The 12,522-nt window shown below is 45.2% G+C and overlaps 2 protein-coding genes across 4 annotated transcripts in view; one reads left to right on the forward strand and one right to left on the reverse strand.

Moving 5' to 3' along the window:
• Positions 1 to 12,522, reverse strand: part of LOC126474763 (GTP-binding protein Rhes) — a 626,634-nt gene that overhangs the window by 559,378 nt on the left and 54,734 nt on the right. The window lies entirely within an intron of this gene.
• The window catches only part of LOC126473356 (calcium uptake protein 3, mitochondrial-like), a 588,948-nt gene that overhangs the window by 371,221 nt on the left and 205,205 nt on the right, over positions 1 to 12,522 (forward strand). The window contains exon 1 of one of the 3 annotated variants that reach the window (XM_050100358.1): positions 5,845 to 5,965. The exons of the other annotated variants lie outside the window; for them this stretch is intronic. The gene's annotated coding sequence lies outside the window, so the exon portion shown is untranslated. Of the gene's footprint in view, positions 1 to 5,844; positions 5,966 to 12,522 lie in introns of those variants that run through there. 3 annotated transcript variants of the gene reach the window in all.

Here is a 12,522-nt window from a genome sequence, read left to right on the forward strand (position 1 = left end):
TCCAACAATGCAAATCAGTCACAGACTGCACACAGCACAGCCAGTGATTTTCATACAGAGCGCTACGTGGCATTACCAACATAAAAACCTAAACAGCCCACTTACAATGTGCCATTTTTCAGTGTGCTTTGCAGTTCCTGCGCAGTCTCCTTCTGAAACCGAAACCCGTCCGCATAGCCTCGCTCATCAGCATGCCGCTTCGGTAATTCAGGGAGACATGCCAGCACCGAATGGAATCCGCTTTGCGGATTAACGACGAGACTCGGTGTGCTGTTCAGCCTGTATGTGATTTCTAGACGGTTTACCACATCAGACTAGGCGTATATCGGGCGGGTACACGCATCCCGCCTCGGCTACACGGCTCACAACCGTATCGAACACACTCGCACGTGGGACAGCACTAGAGGCAAGCAGATCGGGTGTACCATTTCTGTTTCGTGTGGGGGTGCGGAGTGGTGGGGGACAGAGGGTGGGCGTCCGCAGCTCGTGGTCGTGCGGTAGCGTTCCTGCTTTCCGCGCCCGGGTTCCCGGGTTCGATTCCCGGCGGGGTCAGGGATTTTCTCTGCCTCGTGATGACTGGTTGTTGTGTGTTGTCCTTAGGTTAGTTAGGTTTAAGTAGTTCTAAGTTCTAGGGGACTGATGACCACGGAAAAGGAAGGAGCCTCGTCCGAAACCTCAGAGGTACTTATGAGTTACGCTGTATTCGCCTGTCAACCATATAGATGTGGTAGTGACAGAAAGAAAAGAATGTTAGGTTAAAAGAAGCATAATAACTCACTACCTGTTTTCATCTGTAGAAGTTCCATGACTTATTATATAGTACGAGGGTGAGTCAAATGAAAACCTTCAATATTTTTTTAAATATTACTTATTGTGCAGAAGTAGTACAAAGCTGTATCACTTTTCAACATAATCTCCCCCACGCTCAATGCAAGTCCTCCAGCGCTTACAAAGTGCATAAATTCCTTTAGAAAAAAATTCTTTTGGTAGTCCACGCAACCACTCATGCACCGCGTGGCGTACCTCTTCATCAGAACGGAACTTCTTTCCTCCCATTGCGTCTTTGAGTGGTCGAAACATATGGAAATCACTTGGTGATGAGGACTGGCGCCATTACTTGCTCGCTTTTTTCTTTTCCGGTTGGTGGAAGAGAACCCAGGTTTCGTCCCCAGTAACGATTCTTGCAAGCAAGCAATCACCTTCTCGTTCAAAGTGTCGAAGAAATTCTTCACAAGCATCAACACGTCGTTCTCTCATTTCAGGAATCAGCTGCCGTGGCACCCATCTTGCAGACACTTTGTGAAACTGGAGCACATCATGCACAACGTGGTGTGCTGACCCATGACTAATCTGTAAACATGCTGCAGTGCCATTCAGTGTCACTCAGCGGTTTTCCTTCACTATGGCTTCAACTGCTGCAATGTTCTGTGGAGTCACAACTCGTTGTGCCTGACCTGGACGAGGAGCATCTCCCACTGAAGTCACACCATTTGCGCACTTCCTACTCCATTCGTAGACTTGATGCTATGACAAACATGCATCACCATTCTGAACCTTCATTCGTCGATGAATTTCAATAGGTTTCACACCTTCGCTACGCAAAAACCGAATAACAGAACGCTGTTCTTCCCTGGTGCAAGTCGCAAGTGGGGCGGCCATCTTTATACTGATACTGCGACGGTATGTGTGCATTTGCACTTGCTGCCATCTACAGTCCATTCTGCACGCTGTTTGTAGCACGCTTACCTACGAATAGGATAACGGCGCGAAATTTCGATTTGTTATTACAAATTTAAGGTTTTCATTCGACTCATCCTCGTAAATGTTTTTTTTAGTGGACGATCTATAGAATTTTTTATCTTATTGCGTTAGTACACATAGAGTGAAATTACATTGTAGAAACACGTAATTACCTCGATAATATCCTTTTTCTATGTGGCTGTTTCGAATTGGTATAGATGTGATGTATTTCTACAGACAAACAAATGATTACAAGTAAATTTATTCAAGAGAAAGAGTTTCACAAATTTAGCAAGTCGGTAACGTGTTGGTCCACCTCTGGTCCTTACGCAGTTATTCGGCTTCGCTGTGGTTGATAGGGTTGTCGAACGGCATCTTGTTGGATATCGTGCCAAATTCTGTCCAACTGACGCATTAAATCGTCGATGTCCCGAGATGGTTGGAGAGACCTACGCATAACGTTCCAAACGTTCTCTGACAAAGAGAGATCCGGTGACCTTTCTGGGTTTGGTAAGGACGAAGACAAGCAGCAGAAGCGCTCGTTATGTGCGGTTGGGCATTGTTGTTGTTGAAGTCTCCAGTCCAGAGACTGGTTTCATGCAGCTCTCCATGCTACTCTATCCTGTGCAAGCTTCTTCATCTCGCAGGCCACGCGGGATTAGCCGAGCGGTCTTAGGCGCTGCTGTCATGGACTGTGCGGCTGATCCCGGCAGAGCTTAGAGTCCTCCCTCGGGCATGGGTGTATCTGTTTGTCCTTAGGATAATCTAGGTTACGTAGTGTGTAAACTTAGGCACTGATGACTTTAGCAGTTAAGTCCCATATGATTTCACACACATATGAACATTTTTTCATCTCGCAGTACCTGCTTCAACCTATATCCTTCTGAATCTGTTTAGTGTATTCATCTCTTGGTCTCCCACTACGATTTATACCCTCCACGCTGCCCTCCAATACTAAATTGGTGATCCCTTGATGCCTCAGAATATGTCCTACCAACCGATCCCTTCTTCTAGTCGTGCCACAAATTTCTCTTCTCCCCAATTCTATTCAATACCTCCTCATTAGTTATGTGATCTACACATCTAATCTTCAGCATTCTTCTGTACAACCCTGTGGTTGGGCATTATCTTGCTGAAATGTTAGACACTGATGGCTTGCCATGAAGAGCAACAAAACGGGGCGTAGAATATCGTCGACATACCGCTGTGCTGCAGAGTGCCATGGATGACAAACAAAGGAATTATGGAATGAAAACAAATGTCACCCCAGACCATCACTCCTGGTTGTCGGGCCGTTTTAGTATCTCACCGCTGTCCGGGACATCTCCAGAAACGTACCCCTTGGTTCAAATGGCTCTAAGCACAATGGGACTTAACATCCGAGGTCATCAGTCCCCTAGACTTAGAACTACTTAAAACTAACTAACCTAAGGACATCACACACATCCACGCCCGAGGCAGGATTCGAACCTGCGACCGTAGCAGCAGCGCGGTTCTGGACTGAAGCGCCTAGAACCGCTCGGCCACCGCGGCCGGCTCCCCACTGGTCATCAGGGCTCATTTCGAAGCGGAACTCACAACTCAAGACGATCCTATTTCAGTCAATGAGATTCCAGGCCGATGACATGTCTGGTGACATTGTGGACAGCAGTGGGATAGCAATCTTACTATCGCTCACCTACAGCCCGACAACCAGGGTGCCATTTCTTTTCGTACCAGGACCCCTTTGGTTATCATTGACGGCACCATTATAGCACACCGGTACGTGACGATATTACACGCCACGTTTTGTTGCTCTTCATGGCAGTGCATCCGGGGCTTACATTCCAACAAGATAATGCCCACCCGCACACGGCTACTGTTGTAACCGCGACCGGAACGGTCACGGGGTGGCCGAGAAAGGGCGGCGGGACCAAACGGAGAGAGGCCGCGAATAAACAAACGAACGGAACGGACGGACACGAAACAACGACGGGCGATGGAAAGAGACCTTACGACGACAACACGTAAGAAGCAACGAAGTGACAGAGACAACCAAACGAATTCAAGACGTCCACTAGTAATGAAAACAAAGAACGGAAAACAGGCTGTCTGTTGCCAAGGCGATATGTCAAGACTCGAGCAACGGTTAGACTCGCTGGCTGAGCGAGAGGCAGGCGCTTACAGCTTACGGCGCGGTGGTGCAGAGACCTCTAGGGGTCTTCGACGTCCATGACGTCTGGCGGGGATTCAAATTTCGCGGCGCGCCGTACCAGAGCTAGTTCTTGTCTTCGTGCTTGCCAAACCCATTCCTTGGCCAGTAAGGTCGCCGGATCTCTCTCCAATTAACAACGTCTGAAGTAGGGTTTTGGAGCATATACTGTATTCAAACATTATGAATCACCTCGAAGGGAACGATCTGTTGATACGTAATCAGCATGGTTTCAGAAAACATCGTTCTTGTGCAACGCAGCTAGCCCTTTATTCGCACGAAGTAATGGCCGCTATCGACAGGGGATCTCAAGTTGATTCCGTATTTCTAGATTTCCGGAAAGCTTTTGACACCGTTCCTCACAAGCGACTTCTAATCAAGCTGCGGGCCTACGGGGTATCGTCTCAGTTGTGCGACTGGATTCGTGATTTCCTGTCAGGAAGGTCGCAGTTCGTAGTAATAGACGGCAAATCATCGAGTAAAACTGAAGTGATATCAGGTGTTCCCCAAGGAAGTGTCCTGGGACCTCTGCTGTTCCTGATCTATATAAATGACCTGGGTGACAATCTGAGCAGTTCTCTTAGGTCGTTCGCAGATGATGCTGTAATTTACCGTCTAGTAAGGTCATCCGAAGACCAGTATCAGTTGCAAAGCGATTTAGAAAAGATTGCTGTATGGTGTGGCAGGTGGCAGTTGACGCTAAATAACGAAAAGTGTGAGGTGATCCACATGAGTTCCAAAAGAAGTCCGTTGGAATTCGATTACTCGATAAATAGTACAATTCTCAAGGCTGTCAATTCAACTAAGTACCTGGGTGTTAAAATTACGAACAACTTCAGTTGGAAAGACCACATAGATAATATTGTGGGGAAGGCTAGCCAAAGGTTGCGTTTCATTGGCAGGACACTTAGAAGATGCAACAAGTCCACTAAAGAGACAGCTTACACTACACTCGTTCGTCCTCTGTTAGAATGTTGCTGCGCGGTGTGGGATACTTACCAGGTGGGATTGACGGAGGACATCGAAAGGGTGCAAAAAAGGGCAGCTCGTTTTGTATTATCACGTAGTAGGGCAGAGAGTGTGGCAGATATGATACGCGAATTGGGATGGAAGTCATTACGGCAAAGACGTTTTTCGTCGTGGCGAGATCTATTTACGAAATTTCAGTCACCAACTTTCTCTTCCGAATGCGAAAATATTTTGTTGAGCCCAACCTACATAGGTAGGAATGATCATCAAAATAAAATAAGAGAAATCAGAGCTCGAACAGAAAGGTTTAGGTGTTCGTTTTTCCCGTGCGCTGTTCGGGAGTGCAATGGTAGAGAGATAGTGTGATTGTGGTTCGATGAACCCTCTGCCAAGCACTTAAATGTGAATTGCAGAGTAGTCATGTAGATGTAGATGTATTATGGACAAGACACATCCCTCAGCATTTTGACGAGCTAACGCGCCAGTTGGACAGAATTTGGCACAGTATCCCTCAGGACGAGATTCAAAACCTCTATTAATCAGTGCCACGGTGAATAACTGATTTCATAAAGGCCAGAGGAGGTCCTAGTCGTTATTGACACGCACAAATTGTGAAGTTCTTTCTCTTGAATATATCATCCAGTTTTTTCTTATACTGTAATCTTTTGTTCGGTCCGGTTCGGATAATTTCTTCGTGGTGCGTCGTATTTTTTTGTATTTTTTGTCTTAGATTGTATTTTTAAATGAGTGTAATGCAGCTACAACCATTTGCATTGATGTCATCACAATTGTTGAGGAGAATCCATATAACAAAGCCGATTTTAACGTAAGAAAGAGATTCTCTCTTCCCTGTGCGTGCGTCAGAGAGCAGTTCACTCGAGCAGCCAACTTCCTCCGCTCTGACCCAGCACGTCCGCCGCAAACTCAGACAACTCGCCGCCAAGGTCTGCGCACGTTCCCAGCCAGCTCCCTGATGTCTGACGTCTGACGTCTACAGTCTGCTTGCAGCCGCCGTCTCTCACAGCCGAAACAACTTCGCATCATCGCTGCCTGAACCAGCCCTAGGTGAGGACTTCACCCAGCGACAGACCTGAAGCGCCTCTAATCCAACAATTACTCACTCACCGGTTATTAGCCATGTAGACGATGCACTGCGCCACTTCATAAACAAGTACGACTGACAGTTTAATTCTCGTAACACCTTCTAGACGAGTACAGTAAGTTTGATTGTCACTATGTGGTCGACACTTGACATACCTGTTCACGTTGACCTCTAGTTTAACTGGTCCCTGTTTCCCATCGCATCTGAATACAGCTTTTCCAGCACAAAACGTTTAGTGTATGTATAAGCAGTTCGAGCTATCACGCATCTAACTTACTAGATTCTCACAAAAATTCCTTAGTTCTTAACGGATTTTTTAAAAGTATTAATCGTACTCAAAGGTCATCACAGTTAGTTCTCTTTTAACGTAAATTCAGTTAACAGATTTTATCAGCTTAACAACTCTTCCACAGGCGTAATGGAGTTTCTTTAGCCGTGGTAAGTAACTTAAATGATTTTAAGACTTACTGTTATCGCTCAGCACGAGCTACGAGTATACGATTATTTATATCGCAGACTTGTACCAGTTTATTATAGCAAATCTGTTTAGACTAGGCCTGTTAAAAATTAACATGAGAGTGCATATTAACAGTAAAACCATTCTCTCAATGGTATCAAGTCAGTATCAGTAGCAAAAACTACTTACGTAAACTTTTTATCAATGATATTCCCTCCAGCGAAAATTGCGTTCTTTTGTTCTGTAAAATTTATCGTAGCCTCACAGCGACTAAGCCACAAGCCAAGTCAGCGATATATTTTACTACATACACTGGATTTCTTTTATTTTTCTTTTATGGTAATAACTCTGATTTCTTTTTTTTTTTTTTTTGCAAAGTGCAATTAGATTTGTAATATCTATAATACAATCACAATATATGTCTTTGACACTCAAGTAATTCTCTTTAAAAATTGTATTTATTTCTCTTTTTGAACTATATAGTCGTAGCGTATCTAAAACTCTTTGCTTGAAATTTACCGCAGTTACGAAAACCTGTAGTAAATTGTACATCTTTGTTTGGACTTGAAAGGTCTTTCAGACTATTATTTGTCAGTTAACATTAGTCTTCGTTTAATAAAACGTTTATAGTGACTCCCATTATATACATTCCGCGGTACAGTGGTGTAGACTGTTCGAGAGTTCCATGGTTCCGTACCGCATTGTGTTTCAAAAAATGGTTCAAATGGCTCTGAGCACTATGGGACTGAACATCTCAGGTCATCAGTCCCCTAGAACTTAAAACTACTTAAACCTAACTAACCTAAGGACATCACACACATCCATGCCTGAGGCAGGATTCGAACCGCGCGACCGGTTCCAGATTGAAGCGCCTAGAACCGCTCGGCCACCACGGCCGGCCAGTGTGTTTATTCTTTGTTTTGATTATATAGTTATTCCTTGTTTTGTCTCGTGACACTGAATATCATGCTAACAACATACTTCTGTGTAATTAATTTATACGTGCAAATCAATTTTTTCTCTAATTAACCACATATAACTGGTGCTGCCCGACGTGATCACGCAAAACACGACTTCCACGCCAGGTTCGACATTACGCGCCATAACTACGACTGTTATTACCGCGCCAGCCGCGTCGGTTATTCATTCAGCACAGAGATGAATTCCTTCCCAGTGCTTACCGAGCCAGCATCGAGTAATGGAGTTATCAGCAGGGTTATGATCAAACCACCGCCTTTTTGCCGACGTAACACGTGTTTTGGTTCGCGCAATTAGAGAACCAGTTCATCTTAGCATATATTACGCCAGATGAAATATGGTTACGTGGTAGCTGCGTTAATGGAAGATCTTGCCGCAGACGTCCAAGGTATTCTCGCTACGCTTCCGGAAACCGAAGGATGTGCTGCCATAAAGAATGCTTTGATTATGCGACTGTCGCTGTCCGAAGCTAAACGTCTGGAGAAGCTTGTAATAACAGGGGAATCAGGCAACAGAACTCCGTAGCTACTGGTTCGTCGCCTGCGTACTCTTACAAATAATACTGTCAGTGACGATGTATTACGCTATATATGACAATGCCGACTATCAATGGAAGTCCCGTAGATCTGAACGCATTAGCGCAAACAGCTGACCGCATAGCGGAAATATATCAGACGACAAGTGTCGCGACGATGGCTTATGCGGAAGATAACACAGCCTCAGCGACTTTGTCGTCACTACAGACTCAAATTATGCGGGCTTACAATACAAATCACAATAAAAGCAACGCACACGTCGACGAAAAAGTAGTCGAAATCGTTCAAATTGTTTAAACCGCTCTGAGCACTATGGGACTCAATGGCTCTGAGCACTATGCGACTTAACTTCTGAGGTCATCAGTCCCCTAGAACTTAGAACTACTTAAACCTAAGTAACCTAAGGAAGGACATCACACACATCCATGCCCGAGGTAGGATTCGAACCTGCGACCGTAGCGCTCGTGCGGTTCCAGACTGGAACGCCGAGAACCGCTGGGCCACAGCGGCCGGCCTCGAAATCGTTTGCCAGCGACATAGAACATATGCTGGTACCACAGAAAATTTGGGCGAAGACGCACGGAAGTGTATACAACAGTGTAAAGCGAATCGTGATGCTAATACAGTAGCAGCTACAATCACGTTCATCCCGGCAACCAAGTTACCACGTCGCAGCCGCTACGATGCTTGCCTGTGTGCTGCAAATGATACAAAGCTTACGACATTCGGATACGCCACTTTACCACTGCGTCGTACCTTTGAGTGAATGTCTACTGTGGTTAATGTATAGACCTCATACTAGGAGCAGACTTCCTGGCGTTCTACGATCTCGTACCAGGACTAGGTCTGCAGCGATTAAGCGACGCGACAACGAACATGGCTGCATAAGGCAAGTTGAACTAAACTACTACTACTACTACGACAGTCAGAGTGAACGCTAGGAACATGAAATATAAACGACTACTAAAAGATTTCCAGGAGATCACGAGGCAATCAAAAACGTTAGCACTTGTCAAACACCCGACAGTTCATCACATCCTCTCTACCCCAAGCCCACCAAATTATGTATGCCCTCGTCGTTTAGCACCCCATAAGTTATTTTCCGCTCTTCGAGAAGCAACTGGGCAGCCCTTCTTCACGTGGTACCCAAAATGAAGAACGGTTGGCATCCCTGCGGTGGTTACCGGCAATTACATGCCATAAAGATTCCGGACAGATGTCCCATGCTGCATATAGAGGATACCTCTGCCGGGATACAAAGCAAAACGATTTTTTTAAAAATAGATTTGGTCAGAGCATTCTACTAGATTCCGGTTGCCCATGAAGACGTTCCCAAGACAGCTGTCACTACGGCGTTTGGTTTATGCGAGTTCACACGAATGTTATTTGGGCTCTATAATGCAGCGCAGACTTTCATAAACGGGGTAATGCATGAACTAGAATTATATAGTTATATTAGGCAGCAGCCGGCAGGAGTGGCCGTGCGGTTCTAGGCGCTACAGTCTGGAACCGGTCGACCGCTACGGTCGCAGGTTCGAATCCTGCCTCGGGCATGGATGTGTGTGATGTCCTTAGGGTAGTTAGGTTTAATTAGTTCTAAGTTCTAGGTGACTGATGACCTCAGAAGTTAAGTCGCATAGTGCTCAGAGCCATTTGAACCATTTTATTAGGCAGTTAAGTCATAACACCCCTTGATCTCCCCAACCGTAAAAGATGTAAAGATGCAGTTTGGACAGTGAATTGCAGGAACAGGGGATACTTGAATACATTTCATGTTTGTGCTATTTTTTATTACAGAGATATGAGGCCATCTTTGTTTTTTTAAATGGAACCCTATGTTAAATTTTAGCGTAACATGATGGGCTTTAAAAGATCGTTTGAAATATGTGTATATCATATACTTAGGCGAATAGTTTTTGAGTCACACATGTTTCGTATCGTGTTCGTTCTTCGAAGCGGCGTTGTCCAATGCGACCTTTCCTGTTGACCACTGAGGAACTTAACAGGGCAGGCGTTGTATTCCTGCTTCTCTATAACGTCGCAAGGTGACGCACGAGGTAGCTGGAGAGAAGGGTATAAATGTGCTACTGAAGTAGTGAGATATCACATTTCCGTCACAGTTTCTTGGAGCAGACATGTACACCAACGAAGAAAAGTTAGATATGCTTCTAGTGTATGGTGAAAGCAGAAGAAATACTGTTAGAGCAATAAAGCGATACGGAGAGCTGTATCCTGATCGTGAGCTACCTACGCGCCAGCTTCTTCCACGTATTTGCAAGAAACTACTTGAGTCGGGATCATGGAACGCCATACAGAGGACAAGGCAGAAAACTGCAACTGGCGAGGTACATGAAGAGGGCGTTCTAGCGTTGGTGCATAACGGCCCTACTGTTTCGTCGCGGCGTATCGCCTCGGAATGTGGTATAAGCCAGAGAAGTGTTCTACGCATATTGCATCGGCATAGATTTCATCTGTTTCACCTCTCATTACATCAAGCACTCTCAGGAGTGGATTTCGGACGGCGCCAGGAATTTTGCCGGTTTGCTATCCAGCGCCTACAAAATGATCCAACGTTTTTTCAATGGGTGCTTTTTACTGATGAAGCAACTTTCACGAACCACGGTAATGTGAATTTGCATAATATGCATTACTGGTCAGTAGAGAACCCTTATTGGCTTCGACAGGTACAGGATCAGCAACCGTGGAGTGTTAACGTGTGGTGTGGCATCGTCGGAAATGTCATTGTGGAGCCGTACGTCATTCCGGGTATACTAAATGGCAATAATTGCGCACAGTTCCTGCGAAACGTTCTGCCCATTTAGCTGGAAGAGGTACCACTAACTACGCGTCAGTGCATGTGGTTCCAACATGACGGCTGTCCTGCTCACTCTTCCCGAGTGGTTCAAATGGCTTTGAGCACTATAGGACTTAACATCTATGGTCATCAGTCCCCTAGAACTTAGAACTACTTAAACCTAACTAACCTAAGGACATCACACAACACCCAGCCATCACGAGGCAGAGAAAATCCCTGACCCCGCCGGGAATCGAACCCGGGAACCCGGGCGTGGGAAGCGAAAACGCTACCGCACGACCACGAGATGCGGGCTGTTCCCGTGTGGCTCTAGAGCTGTTAAATGAAAAGTTCCCGGACTGTTGGACAGGACGACGTGCCGAAGTGAAGTGGCCAGCCCGGTCTCCTGATCTGACCCTTCTTGATTTTTTTTCTGTGGGGAGCAATGAGCATTTTGAGCACATGCTTCAGTAAAGTTTTGTATCATTTACAGTATGTATTTTGCATCTTTGTGTGTATTTGCTTCGTATTGTGATCAATATTAAATATTTTAAAATGCGAAACAAATACGTATGAGATAATCGTGACCAATAAGGGCCTCCTCATTTACATTTGTATTTCTGTTACTTAAAATGTTTTAACATCTTGTAGTATTTTAATACTGTATGTTGTCTACTGTTTTGGTATCACAGTTGTCAAATAACTAAATAATATTTGCGCGACATTATCAGTTAGTTTTTGCGCAAAATATTGCAGTATGTATTAGTATTGTCGGGTAAATGGGCGTGTTTGTGTAAGGACGGACTCGAGACGTTTACCATGTACTCTACACAACAGAGAAGGTCGCACTGGACAACGCCGCTTCGAAGGACGAACACGATACGAGAACATATCTGTGTCTCAATAACTATTCAACTAAATATTATGATGTACACATATTTGAAACCGTCTTTTTAAGCTCATCAAGTTACGCTAGAATTTAACATGGGGTTCCACTTAAGAAAACCAAAGATGGCGTCATATATCTGTGATAAAAATTAGCACAAACATGAAATGTGATGTATTCAAGTATCCCCTGTCCCTGCAATTCACTGTCCAAACGGCATCTTTGTATCTATTACGGCCAGGGAGGTACAAGGGGTGTTATGGATTAGCTGCCTCACCCTGTATAGAGGATGTGCTCGTTGTGCGTCCGCAGCTCGTGGTTGTGCGGTAGCGTTCTCGCTTCCCACGCCCGGGTTCCTGGGTTCGGTTCCCGGCGGGGTCAGGGATTTTCTCTGCCTCGTGATGACTGGGTGTTGTGTGATGTCCTTAGGTTAGATAGGTTTAAGTAGTTCTAAGTTCTGGGAGACTGATGACCATAGATGTTAAGTCCCATAGTGCTCAGAGCCATTTGAACCATTTGCTCGTTGTGGCTGCCTCTGAAGCGGAACATATGCAGCATTTGACGAAGTGTTTGAACGTTTGCGTGCACAAAGACTAATAGCGAACCCATCAAAATGTATTTTCGCCGTCAAGGAAGTTCAGTTTTTTGGCTACAGAGTGGATGCAAGTGGCGTCTGACCACTGCAAGACAAGTTGCGTACCCTTGTCCAGCTACAATTCGGCAATTGCAGCATTATCTTAATATAATAAATTTCTACCAGTGGTTTCTGTCACATCATACGTCAATAATAACACCTCTGAATGAACTCGTGAAAGGTGCTCATAGGCCAAACGACAGACTTCAATGGACACGCGCGGCAGACTCCGCTT

The sequence above is a fragment of the Schistocerca serialis genome, chromosome 4 (genome assembly GCF_023864345.2).
Source record: "Schistocerca serialis cubense isolate TAMUIC-IGC-003099 chromosome 4, iqSchSeri2.2, whole genome shotgun sequence".
Classification (NCBI taxonomy): Eukaryota; Metazoa; Arthropoda; class Insecta; order Orthoptera; family Acrididae; genus Schistocerca; species Schistocerca serialis.